We start from the raw sequence: 22,978 nt of genomic DNA, 5'->3' as shown, positions 1-22,978 counted from the left end.
GCTGGTTTTCACGTGGGTGTGGCTGGCACAGGACACCGTGGGCTGCGCAGGCCGAGCCGTGCTCTGTGGCATCGGAGGACATCCTCAGGAGGAGAGCGTGTGTGCGTGGATTCTTGTAATAACAGCCGCTCTTTCTGTCCAACCTGTGCAGCAAGCATGTCGAACTCAGAGGCGAACACGGGCCAGATGAACAGGGGTGTGGCCCGCGGGCTGCGAGTCCGACACGCTTGCTGCACAGGCTTTACTGGACACGGGATCCGTGCACAGGTGGGGGTGTGGCCTGCGGGGTCAGCCTGCTGTGGGATCGCCGCTCATCCCGGTGATCTGAGTGGCGCTCCCTCTGTGGGAGCACACTGACCCCCAGGGGGCAGCTCCTGCGTTGAGCATCTGCCCCCTGGTGGTCAGTGCACATCATAGCGACCGGTCGACCGGTCGTTCTGGTCATTCCACCATTCGGTCACTGGGCTTTTATTACGGAGGATTACTGTGCTCTGCACGGCCCGCCCTGCCACACGATGCCGACCGCCCTGAGGAAGGGGCACCCCGGGCCGACGCCCGCCCCTCTGGCACAGGGGTTTCCCTCAGCCTTCTGAGAGGCGTCCCCAGGGCTGGGGGGTATGGGAGCCCCTGGGGTGACCTGGTGAGTGGGGGGGTCCAGGGTCCCCTCTCATCCTCGGCGGGCATTTGCAGGAGAAATCGTGGGTGGCCTCTGCCTCCTCGCCCTGGGGCCTGCTGTCCTGAGGTCACAGTGCCTGTCTCGGCCCCCCCCCCACTCTTTCACTCACCTGAGCATCATGGCCGACCCCTGTGGGGGGCACCCACGTGTCTGTGTCCAGGGGATGGCCAACGCTGGGTGGGCAAGGTCTCCCGTGGGTGGGAGCTCGAGGTGGAGCGGGAAGGGCCCCCGGCCTGTCCCAGCTCACCGTGCCATTGTCACTCATTCCGCAGCCCTGAGGGGACAGCCCGTCTATGCGGAGAGGGGGCCTCAAGCCTCAGGCCACAGTGGTCACTGGCCACCCGAGGTCTTTCTAGAATCGTCTTTTGGAAGGAGGAAATGGTGGACTGTCCACTGAGCGGGTCAGTCAGTGGGGTGGAGGCGCCCCAGGACAGGACAGCCAAGTGAGGGCCTGGGGACACCCGTGGGACACCCTCCCCTGATCTGGCTGGGGGTCCGCCAGAGCGGGACAACCTCCAGTGGTAAGGTTTGCCTAGCAGGGGTGGGCAAACTTTTTGACTCAAGGGCCACAATGGGTTCTTAAACTGGACCGGAGGGCCAGAACAAAAGCATGGATGGAGTGTTTGTGTGAACTAATATAAATTCAAAGTAAAGGAGCAGAGGGGAGAGCAAGAGAACTGGATAGAACAGCCGGATCCGGCCCACGGGCCGTAGTTTGCCCACGGCTGGGCTAGAGTAACCGGGGCCAGCGCAGCCCCACCTGCCTCACCTTTCGTAATTGTAAGGGCATCAGCAATGAAGAGTTAACAGAGCAATGATTGTAACGGCAGCTTTGACAACAGGAACAGTAACGTCAGCAAATGTCACTTCACCACGTACCACGCACTTCCTTAGACAGGGTTTCCTTTCATGTCATCCTCCAAGGCTTCCCAGCCCTCCTGTTCTTTTTATTTTAAAATTGAATTCTTATGTACGTGCTGATGGCCGTATATACACTGAGTGGCCAGATGAGGATGATCTCTGAACGCATAATAATCTGGCCACTCAGTGTCGATCCTATAGAATAAAAGGCTAATATGCAAATTGTCCCCTCGACCAGGAGTTCGACCAGCAGGCAGGCCGGCCAACCGCCCATGTCCCCTCCCCCTGGCCAGGCTGGCTGGACCCCAACCATGCACGAATTCATGCACCAGGCCTCTAATATATATATACACACACTGAGTGGCCAGATTATTATGCGTTCAGAGATCATCATCATCTGGCCCCTCAGTGTACACCTTACAGAAGCGCAGGAGAGCACAGCATGTACTGTCCTAAATGCATTCTTTTTATTTCTTTTCTCTATTGGTTTCTCCTCCTTTTCACCCACAACCTCCCTTCGCTACCCAGCAGCTCCAGCCCTGGGCCATCCATCCCGTCCACTCCTCCCAGTCCACACACATGTGCACGCACATCACATGCCTGTTGCATGTGCAAATGCGCAGCACTCATGCATGCTCATGCACACAAATCACATGTATGTCACATGCACAAATGTTCAGCGCTCATGTGTGCTCACACACATATCACATGTCTGTCATATATGCAAATGTGCAGCACTCATGTGTGTACACACAGACCCCTGTACATGAATGTGCAGCCTCCATATGTTGTCATTGTTTTGCACAAACGAAGTGGACACAGCTCACCTTCGGCATCTTCCTGCTCGCTCTCCCCGCCTCGCCGGGCCGCTGGGTGGCGCAGGACGGAGGCAGGACTCCACGTGTGAGCTGGCGGTGCGGTTTGCACGGAGCTCGGAGCCAGCCCTCTGCTGGTGCGTGACTGTGAGCTCTGCGGCAGCCTCGCCCACTTCTCTGTGAAAAAAAAGGCGCATTTAGGTTTTGTTTTTGCTTTTCAAGGATAAAGCTTAACTTCAAAGAGCCCCGGAGTAAAAACACGGAAATCGTACAATTCATCGTGAGCTCGGGGCTCAAGCTGGTTCGCCGAGCAGCCGCTCCGTGAATCGGGAGGCCGTGCGGAGCCTTTTGAAATGCAGGCTGAGAAGCTTCGGACCAGAGAAGGTGTGGCAGTCAGTGCGGGTGCCATGGTTTCTGTCTTCGCTCCTCCTTTCTGAACTTCAAGCCATTTCTGAAGAAGCTGTGACTACTATTTTCCCTTAATAACGTCGCCGTGGTTAGCCCCTGCTCCCTCTGCAACTCTGAGAGGCCGGGGTGGGCGGGAGACACGGCGAGCCCCGCCCACGGGCGCCCCTCTGTGTCCTGAGCCCCCTGGGGACTCAGGACACCCGTCCTCACTGAGCTTGGGAGGACTCTGACTGAGAGTCGGCACAGCAGGGAGAAGAGGCCAGAGGGCTGAGGGGTCCACACAGCTCTGAGGGTGCAACTGACCTTGATGGGCAGAATCCGACCTTGATGAGCAGAATCTGACCTTGATGGGCAGAATCCGACCTTGATGGGCAGAATCCAACCTTGACGGGCAGAATCCGACCTTGACAGGCAGAATCCGACCTTGATGAGCAGAATCTGACCTTGATGGGCAGAATCCGACCTTGATGGGCAGAATCCGACTTGATGGGCAGAATCTGACCTTGATGGGCAGAATCTGACCTTGACGGGCAGAATCCGACCTTGATGGGCAGAATCCGACTTGATGGGCAGAATCTGACCTTGATGGGCAGAATCCGACCTTGATGGGCAGAATCCGACCTTGATGGGCAGCATCTGACCTTGATGGGCAGAATCCGACCTTGACCAGCAGAGTCAGACGATGACAAGGCCTGGGACTCTGTCCTCTCCCGGGTCCTCGGGCGTTGATCCAGGACCAGGAATCCCGTCCCACGGGTGGATGGAGCACAGGCGGAGGTGACGCTGGCAGGCCCTTCCTCGGTGGGCACCACCGTGGGCGCCACAGCGGCCAGCAGGAGTGGAAGTGGATCACTCCGTTTCCGCAGGACGGAGGCTCACGCTGTTCTCACAGCCCGTGTGTCTCCCAGGGAGCGGAGGGTGAAGCTCGGAATAGCCCGAGTGCGGCTCAGGAAGCTCAGAAGGCTGTGCCCGTCTCCCCAGCTGCCCCTCCCACCGTGGGTGCCCTGTCCTTCCTGCTCAGCCACTACGCCTCCTGGGCCCCTGATACCACCACTCCCTCCTGCCCTCTCTCTGCGCCCGCTCGCGGGTTTCTGGGCTTCTGTGTTTGGGGCTGTGTGATAGGAACACGGGGACCCCCCTCCCAGCCCCTCACCGTTCAGGCAGTGTCGGTGAGACTGTGTTTTCAAAGGCAAATGCCGAACTGACCATCACAGTGCCATTGGGCGGCGGGACCACTGGGAATGGACTGGTGTCCTGGACCCTCCGTCGATAAGAAAGGAGGCGGGATCCAGGAAGGGCAAGCTGAAAGCTTGGGGTTGGCCGTTCTCCATCCCGGAGCCGCGTCTGTGAAAATGAGTGATCGTGTCGTGTCCTCCCCGGACAGGCAGAGCAGACGCAGGGAGGTTAGCGCCTTCGCAGAGGTTCGGGGAGTGGCCCGAGCGTCAGTCTCCACGGAGCCCGGGCCCAGGCTGAGCTGCTGCCTGTCCACCTCTGGAGCCGGGTTTACCTGTGTGGGGACCGGGTGCTGAGAAATGGAGGACGTGAAGACGTGAAGGCTCTTGCCCATCCCCAAGGCTGACTCACAGGCAATGGTAGCAGTCAACCCAAGGATCGCCAGCTTCAGAGGGTTCAACACAGCCCCCTTTCTCCAGGGTTACTGTCCCGGAAATTCTGCTGTGACACTCCCAGAACAGCACCCAAGCCTAAGGGCCACATGCTGGTTGATCCTCCAACCTGTTTGGGTTCTGACTCCCCTGAAACCCGGGTGGGGAGTCCCAGGAGGGAATTGAAACCAGGACTCCTACCATAGTGGTGCTTAGATGTCCTTAAATGCTGGCCCTGCACAGAGGCCGGAATCAGGTCAGATGTGGCATGGTGGCAAAGGTACCACAATCAGTATTTAGACTCAAATAGGGCTTTGGATTGAAGCAGGTGCTCAGCAGGTGCTCAGCAGGTGAGAATAAGGTGGAGGTAAAAGTGCACACTCTGTAGATTCCGGTAAATTGGAGATCACTTTGTCACCTCCACAGGGAATTCTGTCAACCAGCAGGCACAGACCTGGGCACAGCCTCTGGGGGAGGCTAGTCTTGCTCTTCAAGTGCTAGAGAAAGGCAGGCATGATGGTGATGATGATGGTGATAATGATGGTGGTGATGATAATGGTGATGATGATAATGGTGATGATGATGATGATGATGGTGATGATGATGATGGTGATGATAATCGTGATGATGATAATGGTGATGATGATGATGATGGTGATGATGATGATGATCATGGTGATGATGATGGTGATGATGGTGGTGTTGGTGATAATGATGGTGATGATGATGATGGTGATGATGATGTTAGTGATGATTATGATGATGGTGATGATATGGTGATGATGGTAATAATGGTGGCGATGGTGATGATGGCGATGATGAAGGTGATGGTGATGATGGTGATGATGATGATAATGATGGTGATGATGGTGGTGATGATGATGGTGATGATGGTGATGGTGATGGTGGTGATGATAATTGTGATGATGATGATGATGATGGTGGTGGTGATGATGGTGATGATGGTGGTGATGATGGTGGTGATGAAGGTGATGGTGATGGTGATGATGGTGGTGATGGTAATAATGATGATGGTGGTAATGGTGATTGTGATGATAATTGTGATGATGATGATGATGGTGATGATGATGATGGTTATGATGATGATGGTTATGATGATGATGATGATGGTGATGATACGGTGATTATGGTAATAATGATGGTGATGGTGGTGATGATAATTGTGATGATGATGATGATGATGATGGTGATGATGATGGTGATGATGGTGGTGATGATGGTGGTGATGATGGTGATGGTGGTGATGGTGATGATGGCGATGTGAAGGTGATGGTGATGGTGGTGATGATGGTGGTGATGGTAATAATGATGATGGTGGTGATGGTGATTGTGATGATAATCGTGATGATGATGATGATGGTGATGATGATGATGGTGATGATGATGATGGTTATGATGATGATGATGATGGTGATGATATGGTGATGATGGTAATAATGATGGTGGCGATGGTGATGATGGCGATGAGGAAGGTGATGGTGATGATGGTGTTATGGTGGTGATGTTAATAATGATGATGGTGATGATGGTGATGATGATTATGATGGTGATGATGGCGATGATGATGATGATAATGATGATGATGATGATGGTGATGGCGATGATGGTTATGATGATGATGGTGATGATGAGGGTGATGAAGGTGATGGTGATGATGAAGGTGATGATGAAGGTGATGATGACAATAATAGTGGTGACAACCACAGTAGTCACGTTTAGAGTTGTGGGAATCACTGGGAGTGAGTTACATGCTGAGCCCCGAGTTCTGCTTCACAAGGGTCCTTATTTAATCCTCTTGCCAACCCTACAAAGTGGGACCCCTGTTCTCCCTGTTTTACAGACAAGGAAACTAGGCTCATAGAGGTTGTGGAATCAGAGTCCTTGTCTGTCTGAACCTCAAGTCCATACCCTCACCCTGAGCTGTTCGAGGTCAAGGTGAGAGGGTCCAGTGTAGTGAGGGCTGGACACACAGAGGAGGACACTGCTGGTACTTGGGATTTAATTCAAACCTGCGATGAATTCTCAGCCTAGTGGGACTGGGCCCAACCTTCCTACTGTGATTGGCAGAGGGCCTGATAGGCATGTGCTCAGGTAGGAGAAGTCAACGCTCATGTAAGAGAGGTCAATGCTCAGGAAGGAGAGGTCAACGCTCAGGGAGGAGAGGTCAACGCTCATGTAAGAGAGGTCAACACTCAAGGAGGAGTGGTCAGCGCTCAGGGAGGAGAGGTCAACGCTCAGGGAGGAGAGGTCAACGCTCAGGGAGGAGTGGTCAGCGCTCAGGGAGGAGAGGTCAACGCTCATGTAAGAGAGGTCAACACTCAAGGAGGAGTGGTCAGCGCTCATGTAAGAGAGGTCAATGCTCGGGGAGGAGAGGTCAACGCTCAGGGAGGAGAGGTCAACGCTCATGTAAGAGAGGTCAATGCTCAGGGAGGAGAGGTCAACGCTCATGTAAGAGAGGTCAATGCTCAGGGAGGAGAGGTCAATGCTCAGGGAGGAGAAGTCAACACTCAGGGAGGAGAGGTCAACACTCAAGGAGAGGTCAACACTCATGTAAGAGAGGTCAGCGCTCATGTAAGAGAGGTCAACGCTCTCAGGGAGGAGAGGTCAACATTAAGGTTCATCTTAATCCTTGCTGCTCATGTAAGAGAGGTCAACACTCAGGGGAGAGAGGTCAACACTCATGTAAGAGAGGTCAATGCTCAGATCGGGTAGGAGAGGCCCAGGCACACTTCCAACCTCAGCAGCAGCACCGCTGAGTGCCTTTGTACCAGGTGGGCACAGCACCTTTAGGACAGAATTCCTGGGTGAGGTGGGTAGTGCCTGTCTGGCTCTGCCACTCTGAGCTCCATCTTCCTGACCCTGAGGAGTGGGGAGCAGCCCTCTGGGTGGTGCGGGGGCCAGATGTGGTGGGGGGCCAGATATGGCGGGGATCTCCCTTTTCTGCGTCCAGCACGGAAAGAGAGATGAACGAACCGGTTCTAAGTGGAGGCGGCCAGGGATTGAGAAATAAAGAATGAAAGAAAGAAAGAAGACACAGAGATAGATTTAAAGAGCTGGGAGCTGGGTGGAACCGCTGCCACCTCTGATGGAGAGGCAGGGACCCAGAGCTCACGCAGCAAGTTTATCTTATATCCCCAAATACCAGAGGGTTTCACCAGAACTTAGGATCAAAGGAGCTTATTTGCATTCTTGAGTAGGCCCCAGCATTCCTGGTGCTTGACTGGATTTACATATCAAAGCCCGCTCCCTGGCACCTGGACAAAGGTAAGAAGTCAGTACTGATAACACGTCCGCCTTTTTGGGGAAGCATGTTCCCAGGGCGTGGCTCTGCCTATCGCCCTGAGTTCAGCTGACAATAGTTCAAGAAATGCCCACGTGCCTTCCCAGGCGCTGTCTACAGGGTGCGCCTTCCACTTGGACTGTACGGGCGAGTTCAGAGCCACTGATAAGAGTCTGCGGCGGGAGAGACCCACCTCCACGCAGGTGCAGGGACAAGGGCCGGCACTGATTTCAGATGCTTCCAGCCACGAGACTCCATGGTGACCTCTGAGGTCACGGCTGCATGTCCTCTGCCCTCCGTCTGTCCATCGGAGCCCCGGCTGCTGGGGGCCGTGTGGGCAGCTCCGATCTCCTGCCTCGGTCCTTCCCTACGCGCTGCTCACGTTCCTTCCAGAGGCAGCATCTATCGATCCACATCACGAGCTTGTTCATCAGGCTGTGAGATGCTGGCGGCCTGCAGCGGTAGTCAGCTGGGGGGGGAGGGGGGAGCTCCCTGCAGTGCGGTCAGCTGGGGGCTGGGTGCCTGCAGCACTGGGCTCCAGGGCCCCCCCACTCCGCCCCCCCCCCGGGACTGAGGCCTTCCAGCGGGAAGCGACTAGTGCACAGACTGCCGCTGCCCGTGGTGGTCCAGGCCCACGTCCCCCGGCAGGTGGCCCTCCTGGCATGCCAGCGGCCCCGCTCTGTGGGTTTCGCCTGGGGGAGCAAACAGCCCGGCTGGTGCAGCGGGGGGGGGGGGGGGGGGGGGGGCTGGTGCAGAGGTGGGGGGGAGGGGAGAGGGTCTAATCTGCAGCCAGCAGATGGCGGGGCCCAGCGGGGCTTTGTGCCTGGCTCCGGGCAGGGATGCTGCGCTGCCCACCGCGACCCTATCAGCCCGAGAGCAGCTAGCGAGCGGCGTGTCGGTCCGCGCCCCCCGTGTGCGCCCTGCGCTGTGATGAAGCGCTCAGGGAAGTCAGGCCTCCTCAGCGGGCGGAGCGGGAAGAGCTGATGTTTCTGAGACGCTCGGGCTCCAGGCTCTTTAAGGTTCATCTTAATCCTTGCCCTGTCCACCCCCCCGCCCCCCCTCCGCCACCCCGAGGTGCAGGCCGGCGGCTCCCGGTCCGGACGCCAGAAACAGGAGATGCTCAGAGAACAGACATTCCCTGGGAAAGGCCTCCGTCGCGTTTATTAAAGCTGCAGGCTCGGAGGATGCTGTGGCGTCGGCTCCCGAGGAGGGACCTCGCGGAGGGCGTTCAAGGTCACTGCCGCTCCCACCGAGCTCCCTGGCCGTGTCGCGCCCTGTCACTGTCCCGTGAGCCTGGTGCCCCTGCCCTCTCTCTGTGATGCCAGTGCAGGCCGTCAGAGCGAGGGTGTGATGGTGTCGGCCCATCAGCCACCGCCTGGCGCAGGCTTCTGCTGGGCGAGTGTCCCCAGAGGCCACCGTGGCCACGAACGGAGCCCGCAGAGGCCGTGTCCGGGGGTCACCTGGGCCAGCCGTCAGGGCGAGGGGCTGCCTCCGCGGACCACGGCCAGTGCCTTCTTTCTGAGCATCGGTGGTGCCCCACCCTGTGCTCCGAGTCTGCTGCCCCGACCCATCGCCAGCGCCCAGCCCTTCGGGGTGCGGGCCGCCATTCCTTAGGCCACCGGTTTCACGGGCTCGGGGCGGTTCTCGCGGGGGGTCTCCCCAGGGGCTGACCTCTCACGGTTCCACAGGGACTGAGCGTGACACGTCGGCAGCAGGTGGCGCCGGCTCTTGGCGGGGCCTCGCTCCTCTGCTCTGGGCAGCTGTCTCCGCGGGGCTGCCTGCGGGAAGGTCTTCGTGGCTCGTTGGCCAATCCGAGGGAGCGGCCCAGGGCCCGGTGGAAGCTGAGATGCCTCCGTGGCCGGCCTGGTGCTCTGACTTCTAGGGGTCAAACAGCCCTGACTGTACGGGAGCCACTGGCCTGGGACGTGGGCAGGGCGGTGTGGATCTTGGGGTCCCCGTGGCCCCCATGTTGGGCATCCCTCTCCTGGACAACCCGGGCCTTCGTCACCGGCAGCTCCTGAGGCCGGACGTGTTTGCCGGCCTTGGCGTCTCCTGTTGAGCGAGCCTCCCGCCCGCGTGCGTGGACAGGCCCCCGCCGGCTGGGCGCGCTGCGTTGATTTGGGCGGGCCCCTTCCTGATTCAGGAGCTTTTAGCCGTGTCTACGGAACACAGTGCTGTCGTCCTGCCAGCCGTCCATTAGCTTGGTGCCCTTGTCATTTGCCACGAGGCATTTGTCCGTCCCTGTCCGTGTGTCTCATCCTTTGTCACGAAGAATGTCCCCGCCACGGCTTGCATACGTATGTCCGTCAAACCACAGTGTACGTACACGCACCCTAAGCTGTGGCCCATCCGCGCTCCCTTCCGCGAGAGGGGAGCCAGCCACCCCCCCCCCCCCTGCAGGTGAGGCGCCGACTTCCGTTACCCACCAGCTGCACGCTCTCCGCGGGTCCCCGGCGGGGGTTGGGTGGCGGATTTCTGGCTGCTTTGGTCTCCCTGACGCCTCCGTCGGGCAAACCCACACCCACATTCCCGCCCAAGGAGACCCTCACAATCGTCCCGGCTGCTCCGCTCACCCCTTACCCGTCGAGCTGGAGAAGCAGCTCATGGCTCCCATCATAAAACCCACGGACCACCGTTCGCCGGCGCCGGCCTCGGTCCCAGCGGAAGCTCCGAGGCCCGTGGCATCGCCCAGGTCACCCCCACGCGGACGAGCTCCGGTGTCTGCGAGCCACTCATCACACGTGAGCGTTTGAACGTAAGTTAACCGAAATGTGATGAAATCTCGCCATTTTCAGGCACCTTCACGTCACTTCCAGCAGAATGTGCCCGTCTCCTCACTGTTCGCCGTGGAGGGCCGCCCCCCATCAAGCGCTAAGCCAGGTTTTACTGCGGCTTCGCTTTGGACACGGAATCCCCTTCGTGTGGCCTCTTCAAGGATGTTCAGGGCTCTTGCTTCACGTTCTACTTGAGGTCACTGAGTTTATTTCATTTTTAAAAATATACATACAGCCCTGACCGGTGTGGCTCAGTGGATAGAGCGTCGGCCTGGGGACTGAAGGGTCCCGGGTTCGATTCCGGTCAAGGGCATGTACCTTGGTTGCGGGCACATCCCCAGTAGGAGGTGTGCAGGAGGCAGCTGATGGATGTTTCTGACTCTCTCTCCCTCTCCCTTCCTCTCTGTAAAAAATCAATTAAAAAAAATCAATAATGAAAATATACATACGTATTTTTATTGATTTCAGAGAGGAAGGGAGAGGGAGAGAGAGAAACATCACTGATGAGAGAGAATCATTGATGGCTGCTCCTGCACGCCCCCCGTTGGGGATGGGACCCACAACCCGGGCCTGTGCCCTTGACCAGAATCGAACCCGGGACCTTTCCGTTCGCAAGCTGGCGCTCTATCCACTGAGCCACACCGGCTCAGGCTCCCTGTCTATTTCAATGCACAGCGGGAACAAAAAGGGCAGGATGGACACTTCAGGACCAGCCTCAGCCCCACAGGGAATCTGACCATGAACCCCTCACCGGGCAGGTCGTGGGGGGTCACGCCAGGGCCCATCCCATCCCTCGTAAAAGGGGATCTTCCCGTAAGCAAGCCCCGTGCCCGGTTTCTGTGCGTTGGGTTACCGCGCCCCGGACGCCGCCTTTCCAGACGCCGGGAAGGGTTAGCCACGGCCAGGGCGACGCCGCCTGTTCTCTGCGCCGTCCCGCGCTCCTCCCCCCTCCGCTGACCCTCCTGGAGGTTCCTCCTCGGTCCCAGAGGCACAGAAGGGGCTGCCGGGCTGTCCTTCCCGGAGCCTCTGAGGTCTTGTTTCCCGCCATGGTCACCACGTTGTCTCCAAGGATCACATACACTTCTAGAAAACGCTCCAGCGGCCCGGCCATTTCTCACGTGGCAACGATTCGCCCCGCATGTCTGTTAGACACGAAATCGGAGGACACTCGCCGCGGGCCCAATCTCCTCCCTGCCCCTCCCCCGAGCAGAGACCCCGGCTTTCCCGTTCCACGCTTCTCACGTCCCCCCGCGTCGAACCTGGAGTCGCTGTCGCGCCGTTATTTTCCGGGGAAGGAAAGGACTCCGAGTGGTTATCAGCCTGTGACTCTGAAAAGCCATCGGATGTGGAATTCCGTTTCCCAGGCCTGCCAGCCTCCCTCGGGCTGTCCTAGAACAGCCATCGCTGCTGGCCGGGGCCCGGGGTGGAGGCCAGCCATCGCCGCCGTGACCAGGGCCCACGGAGCCGGCGGTTCAGTGACCGCGTTCAGAGAGTAACCTCGGAGCGGGAGCTTTCACCCGGCGGCTCTCAAAGCGAGGTCCGTGAGCATGTGGGGACAACGCTTAGTTTCCGGGCAGAATAGCTGGGCAGGCAGGGCTGCAAGGTGAGGGTTATCAAAGCAGGTCCCACCCCTCCCGCGGCCTCTGAAGGAGGCATCATAAAGGTTATGTTTGCCGGAAGCAGCTGTGCCCATTTTTTTCTGGGCATCTAGGTTAACACGCCTTTGAAATGTCTCTGTTTGCTGTCCTGTGAGCAACAGCAGGTTCGGGCAGAGAGGGGTCCAGGCTCTGTGGGTGGTGGGCAGACATGCGTGCTTAGCGGGGGAGCATTTGTCTTCAGAGAAGAGCCAGTGTGCTCTGAGCACAGTCCGAGCCGCTGATCCTGGATGTTGAGTGGATGGATGAAGGATGGATGAATGAAAGGATGGATGGATGGATGGATGGATGGACGGAGGATGGATGGATAGATGGAAGGATGGATGGATGGATGAAGGATGGATGGATGGATGGATGGATAAAAGGATGGATGGATGAATGGATGGATAGAAGGATGGAAGGATGGAAGGATGGATGGATGGATGGATGGATGGATGGATGGATGGATGGATGAAGGATGGATGGATGGATTGATGGATGGAAGGATGGATGGATGGATGGATGGACAGATGGAAAGATAGATGGATGGAAGGAGGGATGGATGGAAAGATGGATGGATGGATGGATGGATGGATGGATGGATGTATGGATGGATGGAAGGATGGATGGATGGATGGATGGATGGATGGATGGATGGATGGAAGGGAGGATGGATGGATGGAAAGATGGATGAAAGGATTGATGGAAGGATGGAAAGATGGATGGATGGATGGATGGATGGATGGCAGGATGGATGATGGATGGATGGATGGCAGGATGGATGATGGATGGATGGATGGCAGGATGGATGGCAGGATGGATGGATGGAAGGAAGGATGGATGGCAGGATGGATGGATGGATAGATGGATGGCAGGATGGATGATGGATGGATGGATGGCAGGATGGATGATGGATGGACGGACAGATGGATGGATGGAAGGATGGATGGCAGGATGGATGATGGATGAAAGGAAGGAAGGATGGATGGATGGATGGATGGCAGGATGGACGGATGACAGATTCGGATGCAAACTCACTCACACGAAGCTAAATGAGAGACCCCAGCTAAGCAGTGTTTCCTTGGGGACGATCGCACCTGCTGTGCAGCGGGCACAGGCCGTCCTTCGGTGTTTTCACGTTTTCCACTGCTTCAGGTCCTGGTGAGAAACCCTCCCGGTGAGAAATCTGTGCATTGGAGTCACTTCTGTTTTCCGAGTGAGGGAAGTGCAGTGAGCAGCCTCACCCAGGTCCAGGCCTGAGGCCTCCACACAGATGTGGGTTTCGGTCTGATCATAACTCTTGTGCGTTCCACGTCTCTGACCCCGTGGACAGGAGCGAATGGCACCCAGACCCCGAGACGGGCAGGACGCGGGGCCAGAGGATGCGGGGCCAGAGGACGCGGGGCCAGAGGACGCGGGGCCAGAGGATGCGGGGCCAGAGGACGCGGGGCCAGAGGACGCGGGGCCAGAGGACGCGGGGCCAGAGGATGCGGGGCGAGAGGACGCGGGGCCAGAGGACATAGAGCCAGAGGACGCGGGGCCAGAGGACGCAGGCCCCAGGGAGGGCACCGTGCTGGCTCCGGGCTCGCCAGCAGTGACGCCCTGCGAAGGTCAGTGGGGGGCTGGCGCGGTGTTGGCTCCCGTGGCAGCATTGTTCTTACCCGCTTATTCTACGAGTGTCTCCCTCTCCACCAGCCATGAGGGGTCCCTCTTCGGTGTCGTCAAGACTCACCTGTGTGTTGGCTCCTTCCTGAGAGGCAGGGGGTGCCCTGTGACCCCTCGGGGAGTCTGACCTCGGGTGTCGCGCCCTGATTTCTGCTGTATAAAGTCACCGCCGCTGCCGCCGCCGCGGCGGGCATGGCCTACTCGCCCCACCCACCCACGGCGATGCAAAACCAGGCCTTGAAACTCAGGATCCAAAATCCACGAGCAATTCCAGAGCCGCCCACGGCAGGAGGCGGCCATCCCGGGGCGAGTGCCTTCCGGAGGCCTGCAGGAGCGGGATGGATCCGCTCGGACAGACACGAGCTCCGCTCAGTCCCCGGAGCCGCTGACCCCCCCCAGAGCCTGCCCTCGTCTGTCCCACAGCCTCCGTCACCGGCGCCGCCTCCCTCCCTGGACAGACGCAGATAAATGTGGACACGCGCCCAGGGCGACCTGCCTGCGGGACACCGGCCTCAGCACAGCGGCATCAGTAACTCACCCTCTGGTAGGTGAGCAGTTAGAGAGCTGAGTGAGTGGTTAACGGAAGCTTCTGGAAGGTCTCCCCCACCCCCTGGTCCGAGACTTGGCTTCCAGCCGCCGTGCCAGGCCTACCATTAACCTCCGGCGACCTTCAATCAGCGGCAGCCAGGGCCGTGCAGGTGCCGGGATGCGGAGGCCGGGCCAGGGCATCGCCAGGCGGCCATGAAGGCTCTAAGTGAGCTGCTGGAGGGACGCCCAGGAGACATCGATCTGCTCAGGTGGGCACCCTGGGGGGCTGCCGGCCCACCCCACACCCGCTCCGGGAGCAGGTGCCTGGGGGGCCCTGATGGCCGAGACCCACGTGACTCCAGCCATGTCCCTGAGCGTGGAGCCCAGCATCGGGCAAGGCTCAGGATGGTGGCTTTCTGTGTGATCTTTGCCGTTTTCTGCAAATCTGTAACGTCTCTAAAAATGGCTGCGTTTCAAAAAGCCGCCGATGGTTCGATGTGCTCTTTCTTCCGGACACGGGGCGTTGGGCGATGCTGTGGGATCTTGCTGCGTGAGCACCTGGCAGTCTGGGTGCCCTCTCCCCCGTTCCCCTTCCCCCCCGCCCCCCCCCCCCCCCCCCGACACACAGGGTGCCCAGTGTCCCGCTGCTGCCAGCGGCCTGGAGCCGGAGCCTCGGCCAGCACACCCGGAGGACAGCGCCGGCCCGTCCATCTCCTCGTCCTTGAGGAGTGTCTGCGGGGCTAATGAGCCGTTTGATTGCCCTGCAGATGCCTCCCCATCAAGGCCGGGAACTCAGCCGGAGCCGGAGGCCCTGGTCCTGCCGCGCCAGGAAACCCTCAGCTCAGAGCCGCCGAGCGCCCTGCTCTGAGCGGACTCCCGCCCCCAGCCAGCTCCGCCCCAAAGCCCAGGCCACGCTGATGTGGCCAAACCGCCTCCAGCCAGAAGCCCCACATCCCCCAGAGCTCACACCACATCCCCCAGAGCTCACACCGCATCCCCCAGAGCTCAGACCGCATTTACACCCTGGCCCAGAGGGGCGGGCAGAGGCGGCCATGGGGTTCTCTGTGTAAGGAGGGAGAGAGAGGGAGGGAAAGAGAGAGAGAGAGAGACAGAGAGAGAGAGAGAGAGAGAGAGACCTCGTCCTGGGAGGTCAGACTCCCCTCTGGAGAGAGACATGGGCAGCAGGAAGGTGACGAACAGGCAGCGAACAGAGGCCACTTGCCCCTCCCCCCCGCCCCCGGGAGCCACATCCCAGCACCCAGCTGCTGGGAACACAGCCAGGCAGCTTCCAGGCCCCGGCCCCGCCCACAGCAGTGACCAGAGCCCACGGGCGGGACGCTGTCACCTGAGAGGGAATGGAGGCAGAGGCTGAGGGAGGAGGCCAAGGCCCGCCCTTCACACCTGGGGGTCTCCCTGCACGCAGCCGAGCTTCCATCCTCACACTGGGCCGCGCGCAGGAATAATGGGCTGCAGCCGCTTTTATATTTTTTATTTTTTTAAATATATTTGTGTTGATGTCAGAGAGGAAGGGAGAGGGAGAGAGATAGAAACACCAATGAGGAGAATCATGGATCGGCTGCCTCCTGCGCGCCCCACACTGGGGATCGAGCTTGCAACCCGGGCCTGTGCCCTGACCGGGAGTCAAACCCTGACCTCCTGGTTCCTAGGTCGACGCTCAACCCCTGAGCCCTGCTGTGGGGCAACCCCTTTTATTGCCTGAGGGACCAGGAGCCTCCTGGCGCCGCCTGTCCTCCTCCTGGGCAGGAGAGCCGGGGCCCAGGGCACGAAGCCACAGGGGAGGGGGGTGGGGGGGTAGTGAAGGGTCTCGTCCCGCTGAGCCATGACAGCCCGGTCTGTCCTGCGATGTTACATAGAACGCGGGCAGGCCCAGTGCACGCGTGTGCAGGCATCTCTGCGCACCCTTGACCTTGAGATGCGCTCAGTGCTTTGTGACACCATCGGCCGCCGTGTCCTCCATGTGACGGATCGTGGACGTGCCGTGTCCTTCTGAGATGGCATTTCCATCCGTCACGCTCCGCCTTGCGCCCGACTCCTGCCGATGGGCATCCAGGCTGTCCCCGTCTGCACCCAGGCTCGCTGCTGGGCCTGTGGCTGCCACAGCTCCACCCCTGCCCCCCACCTCCCCTGCCCCCCAGGCCAGCTCCTGCAGGTCTCCATCCTCAGCCAGCCGTGCCCTGACTGCCTCCCCCCACGCTCCCCATGCGCCCCCCCCCCCCCCGCCCATCCTGGGAGCACGCCAGCCACAGCACCTGCAGCCCTGGGCTCACCAGGCCCTCTGGGTCCGAGGGAGGCGTGCAGTCCCCAGGGAAAAGACCGGCGGGGCTGGTTCTCTGACTTCATTCCCAGGAAACTCCCGCTCCGTCTTCTGACGTCCCGCAGCGCTGCTGCCCGGGAGCTGGGGGCCTGCAGGTCGGGGGTGGAGGACGGCAGATCTGCTGATGGTCCTCCCTCCCCCGGGCCCGGCCATCGCGCTCCACACGGAGCCTCTTTACCACGTTTCCCGCGTCCTATCCGAGCGGCCCCACAGCCGGCGTCTCAGATTCCCCCGGAGGAGCAGTGAGGTTGAACTCAGCCAAAGCCCGTGCTGACCCCTGGCCGGGTGCTGGGTGTCGGACACCATCCCAGGCCCCAGAGGGACAGCGTGAATGAACCGTCGAATACAAGCAGGTGACCAGACGCAGGCAGGTGAGCGGCTCCTGACGGTGTGAACAGGGGAGCCTGTGCCCTGGAGCAGAGAGCAGCCACCCCGGTGGAGTGGGCGTCAGGGATGGAGGTGGCCATTAGGCTGGGACCTCAGGGCCTACAGAGGACGGGAAGGGTGAGTCCCAGGCGTGGGAAACACCCAGCAAGAGAATGCCTGTGGGCTGTGGGCAGGGCCAGGGCTGTGGGCAGGGCCAGGGCTGTGGGCAGGGTCAGGGCTGTGGGCAGGGCCAGGTCTGTGGGCAGGGCCAGGGCTGTGGGCAGGGCCAGGGCTGTGGGCAGGGTCAGGGCTGTGGGCAGGGTCAGGGCTGTGGGCAGGGCCAGGGCTATGGCAGGGTCAGGGCTGTGGGCAGGGCCAGGGCTGTGGGCAGGGTCAGGGCTGTGGGCAGGGCCAGGGCTGTGGGCAGGGCCAGGGCTGTGGGCAGGGCCAGGGCTATGGCAGGGTCAGGGCTGTGGGCAGGGCCAGGGCTGTGGGCAGGGTCAGGGCTGTGGGCAGGGCCAGGGCTGTGGGCAGGGTCAGGGCTGTGGGCAGGGTCAGGGCTGTGGGCAGGGCCAGGGCTATGGCAGGGTCAGGGCTGTGGGCAGGGCCAGGGCTGTGGGCAGGGCCAGGGCTGTGGGCAGGGCCAGGGCTATGGCAGGGTCAGGGCTGTGGGCAGGGCTGTGGGCAGGGTCAGGGCTGTGGGCAGGGCCAGGGCTGTGGGCAGGGCCAGGGCTGTGGGCAGGGCCAGGGCTGTGGGCAGGGTCAGGGCTGTGGGCAGGGTCAGGGCTGTGGGCAGGGCCAGGGCTGTGGGCAGGGTCAGGGCTGTGGGCAGGGCCAGGGCTGTGGGCAGGGCCAGGGCTGTGGGCAGGGTCAGGGCTGTGGGCAGGGTCAGGGCTGTGGGCAGGGCCAGGGCTGTGGGCAGGGCTGTGGGCAGGGCCAGGGCTGTGGGCAGGGCCAGGGCTGTGGGCAGGGTCAGGGCTGTGGGCAGGGTCAGGGCTGTGGGCAGGGCCAGGGCTGTGGGCAGGGTCAGGGCTGTGGGCAGGGTCAGGGCTGTGGGCAGGGCCAGGGCTGTGGGCAGGGCCAGGGCTGTGGGCAGGGTCAGGGCTGTGGGCAGGGTCAGGGCTGTGGGCAGGGCCAGGGCTGTGGGCAGGGTCAGGGCTGTGGGCAGGGTCAGGGCTGTGGGCAGGGCCAGGGCTGTGGGCAGGGCCAGGGCTGTGGGCAGGGTCAGGGCTGTGGGCAGGGTCAGGGCTGTGGGCAGGGTCAGGGCTGTGGGCAGGGCCAGGGCAGGGCCTGCAAGCAAGGTGAGGCTGAGGGGTGGGAGCTGCGGGCTGAATGGCACCCCTGCGATGCTGAGTGCTCGCTCCCCCGCCCCCCACCCCGGGACCAGCGAGTGCGTCCTTATTTGGAAGCAGGGACCTGAGCCGATCCAGCCAAGGGGAAGTTGTTAGGGGACTCCGGATCCAGCCGCGGTGCCATCTGAGCGGGAACTTGGGACAGGGAGGCAGACACGCGCCGAGGGAGGAGCGTGAAGATACGGGGAGACGAGCGGCCGCCATCCAAGGGCCTCCTGAGGCCACGGAGCCGGGACAGGCCTTCAGCCCCACGGCCCTCCGAGGGCCGGCCCGCCGGCCTTGGCCTGGGATGTCAGCCTCCTGCCAGGACAGGGTCCAGGTCTATTGTTCAAGCGCCCGGCTGGGGCGTTGTCATGGCGCCCGCACTGATCGGTACCGCGCGAGGGGCCGTGAGTGGGGCCTGTGCCCACGGCAGGAATCTCATCCCTGGTCCCAGAGGTGGGGTGCTGACCGCGTTGGGGGAGAGGCAGGGAAGAGAAGTGATTGGATCTGCTGAGCTGCCACCCGGACCTGGGTCAGTGGTGGCTGCGGGGACGCAGGCAGGTGACCTGGGAGAGAGCGTGCTTCTCCCCCAAAGTGACCAGGCTGCCGGGGAGCCGGGGAGAAGACACCGCCAGCCACGAGAGGGAACAGCAAGAGGCCGCTGTCAGGTCCCGGAAGGGCCGCCAAGAGCACCCGGGCTGAGTGACCGATTCGCTGGGGCACCAACGAGGGCTTTGAGCGCTGGTGCAACGGCACAGGGAGGCGCAGCGAGGAGCGTGGCTGGGAGAGGGAGCAAACACTGGTCATGGGACGTCGGCTGACAAGCCCTGGCCGGTGCGGCTCAGTGGACAGAGCATCGGCCTCAGGAACGGGGGGTCCTGGGTTCGATTCCGGTCAAGGGCACGTACCTCGGTTACAGGCTCCTCCCTGGCCCTGGTTGAGGGGCGTGCAGGGGGCAACCAATCGATGTGTTTCTCTCCCATCGATGTTTCTCTCTGCCTCTCCCTCTCTCTCCCACTCTCCCTAAAAATTAATGGAAATATCTCCTCAGGTGAGGGTTAACCAAAAAGAAAGAAAGCAAGGAAGGAAGGAAGGAAGGAAGGAAGGAAGGAAGGAAGGAAGGAAGGAGGAAGGAAGGAAGGAAGGAAGGAAGGAAGGAAGGAAGGAAGGAAGGAGGAAGGAAGGAAGAAGGAAGGAAGGAAGGAAGGAAGGAAGGAAGGAGGAAGGAAGGAAGAAGGAAGGAAGGAAGGAGGAAGGAAGGAAGGAAGGAAGGAAGGAAGGAAGGAGGAAGGAAGGAAGGAAGGAGGAAGGAAGGAGGAAGGAAGGAAGGAAGGAAGGAAGGAGGAAGGGAGGGAGGGAAGGAAGGAAGGAAGGAAGGAAGGAAGGAAGGAAGGAAGGAGGAAGGAAGGAGGAAGGAAGGAGGAAAGAAGGAAGGAAGGAGGAAGGAAGGAAGGAAGGAAGGAAGGAGGAAGGGAGGGAGGGAGGGAGGGAGGGAAGGAAGGAGGAAGGAAGGATGAAGGAAGGAAGGAGGAAGGAAGGAAGAAAGGAAGGAGGAAGGAAGGAAGGAGGAAAGAAGGAAGGAAGGAGGAAGGAAGGAAGGAGGGAGGAAGGAAGGAAGGAGGAAGGAAGGAAGGAAGGAGGAAGGAAGGAAGGAAGGAAGGAAGGAGGAAGGAAGGATGAAGGAAGGAAGGAGGAAGGAAGGAAGAAAGGAAGGAGGAAGGAAGGAGGAAGGAAGGAAGGAGGAAAGAAGGAAGGAAGGAGGAAGGAAGGAAGGAAGGAAGGAGGAAGGAAGGAAGGAAGGAAGGAAGGAAGGAAGGAGGAAGGAAGGAAGGAGGAAGGAAGGAAGGAAGGAAGGAGGAAGGAAGGAGGAAGGAAGGAAGGAGGAAGGAAGGAAGAAAGGAAGGAGGAAGGAAGGAGGAAGGAAGGAAGGAGGAAAGAAGGAAGGAAGGAGGAAGGAAGGAAGGAAGGAAGGAAGGAGGAAGGAAGGAGGAAGGAAGGAAGGAAGGAGGAAGGAAGGAAGGGAGGAGGAAGGAAGGAGGAAGGAAGGAAGGAAGGAAGGAGGAAGGAAGGAAGGAAGGAAGGAAGGAAGGAAGGAGGAAGGAAGGAAGGAGGAAGGAAGGAAGGAAGGAGGAAGGAAGGAAGGAGGAAAGAAGGAAGGAAGGAGGAAGGAAGGAAGGAGGGAGGAAGGAAGGAAGGAAGGAGGAAGGAAGGAAGGGAGGGAGCGAGGGAGGGAGGGAAGGAAGGAAGGAAGGAGGAAGGAAGGAAGGAAGGAAGGAAGGAGGAAGGAAGGAAGGAGGGAGGGAGGGAGGAAGGAAGGAAGGAAGGAAGGAAGGAAGGAAGGAAGGAGGATGGAAGGAAGGAAGAAAGGACAGAGGAAGGAAGGAGGGAGGGAGGAAGGAAGGAAGGAAGGAAGGAGGAAGGAAGGAAGGAAGGAAGGAAGAAAGGAAGGAAGGAAGGAGGAAGGAAGGAGGAAGGAAGGAAGGAAGGAAGGAAGGGAAGAAAACTGACTGACAAGGGCGATGTCTGGACTTGTTTGCCGGCTGGAGGATGGAGAGCCGCATGTGCAGACAGACGCCTGAGCTTGGAGACAGACGACGGAATGATCTAATGGAGGACAGAAACAGCAGGGGGACCGGTCAGGCAGCACCCGGCAGGCCGTGCGGGGGTCCCAGGCGATCTGGCAGACACTGGAACGCTCACCGGAGAGGAGGGAGGACACGGGGTGCAAACACTCTTCTGGGGGAGAATTGCCACATTTTTCCCGAGGGTAAAGGACCTCAGATTGGGGACAATGGGTGACTCCGAGCAGGCGGAGTCAGAGAGAGCGTTTGCGCCTCACGGACCAGTGGCTGGAAGTCAAAGCGAAGAGCGGAAACATCCCAGCGGCCAGGGAAGGAAGCCGGCCGGGGACACGGGAGCCCCCCCCCCCCCCCCCCCCCGTCCCGTCTCATCGGGAACCCGCCGCCCGCCCACGGGAGGAGCCGCCGAGGAGAGAGGCGCTCGGACCAGAACACACCGCCAGCAAAATGCACCTCAAAAAATGCGAAGTTACAAAGCCACTTGTTACCCGGGGAAAGAATCCGTCATCAACCAACAGACACGCTCACGGAGGCTCTGCGGGCGGCGGGGCCGGGCGGCGTGGCCTCGGGTTTGCAGCGGGATCGGGGGCCCTGGGGGACGGGAGGGGGGGGGCTGTGAGAGAAGGGCTCTGTGCTAGCTGTGCTGTTGGGCTGGAGACGCAGAGGCATCAAAGGCAGGAGAACCATCGCACAGAGGGAGGCGGAGGTTCAAACAGACGTGGCCGCAGGCCTCGATGCCAGGGGAGATGGTTTAGTGCGAACTCTCAGAGCCCGGGGCGCGAAGGGTGCATATTGTCACCCCAAGCGCGTGTGTGTGCGCACACATACTCACACACACACTCACACACACACACTCACACACACTCACACTCACACACACACACACTCACACACACACTCACACACACACACTCACACACACGCACACTCACACACACACTCACACACACACTCACACACACACTCACACACACACACACTCACACACACACACACACTCACACACTCACACACATACACACACACACACTCACACACACACACGCACACTCACACACACACACACACACTCACACACACACACACACGCACACACACACTCACACACACTCTCACACACACGCACACTCACACACGCACGCACACTCACACACACACACGCACACTCACACACACTCACACACGCACGCACACACGCGCACACACGCGCACACACGCGCACACACACACGCACACACCCCCACACGCGCACACACACGCACACACACGCACACGCACACACACGTGCGCACACACGCACACACACACGATGGCGAATATTGTCTCAGGGGGTGAGTGCTTGTCTCATGTTCCCTGCAAAGCCCTTGGACGTGCCAAAGGTTTTCACCCGGGGAATCCCGTTTACTCACTGTTTTCCACCCGTGGGTCACGTTTGGCTGTCACCGCTATGAACCGTCACTCCATCCAGGACCGCGAGGGTCTCCTCTGGGCGTGCGTCTGCTTCGAGCTCATTTCCTGCCTGAGGACCCACGCTGGCTGTCTGGGGACACGCAGCTGTCCCGGCGCAACGTCCAAACGACTGCTTTTGCCCTGACCGGTGTGGCTCAGTGGATAGAGCGTCGGCCTGCGGACCGAAGGGTCCCGGGTTCGATTCCGGTCAAGGGCATGTACCTTGGTTGCGGGCACATCCCCAGTAGGGGGCGTGCAGGAGGCAGCTGGTCGATGTTTCTCTCTCATCGATGTTTCTAGCTCTCTCTCCCTCTCCCTTCCTCTCTGTAAAAAATAAATAAAATACATTTTTTAAAAAAAATGACTGCTCTTCCCTTTACTGATGGCTCACCTTTTTCAAACACATTAACCAGACATGAAGAACCCTTCATAAATGGAAAAGAAAAAAAAGAGAGAGAGAGAGAATGTACACAGAACGTGAATGTGTGCTTCAAACAATCAGAAATGGCTTTACGGAAAGACAGGCAAAGGAAGCACGCATCCAGGATGTACCCCTGGGCGACGGACAGAGCGGATGGAATGACCCAGAAGCAGCAGCCCAGACACAGCCCGAGCAGGCGGGGACGGAAAGGCATTGAGATCCGGCCAC

This window comes from Plecotus auritus, assembly GCF_963455305.1.
Source record: "Plecotus auritus genome assembly, chromosome: 3".
NCBI lineage: Eukaryota > Metazoa > Chordata > Mammalia > Chiroptera > Vespertilionidae > Plecotus > Plecotus auritus.
Note: the sequence above shows the minus strand (reverse complement) of the source record.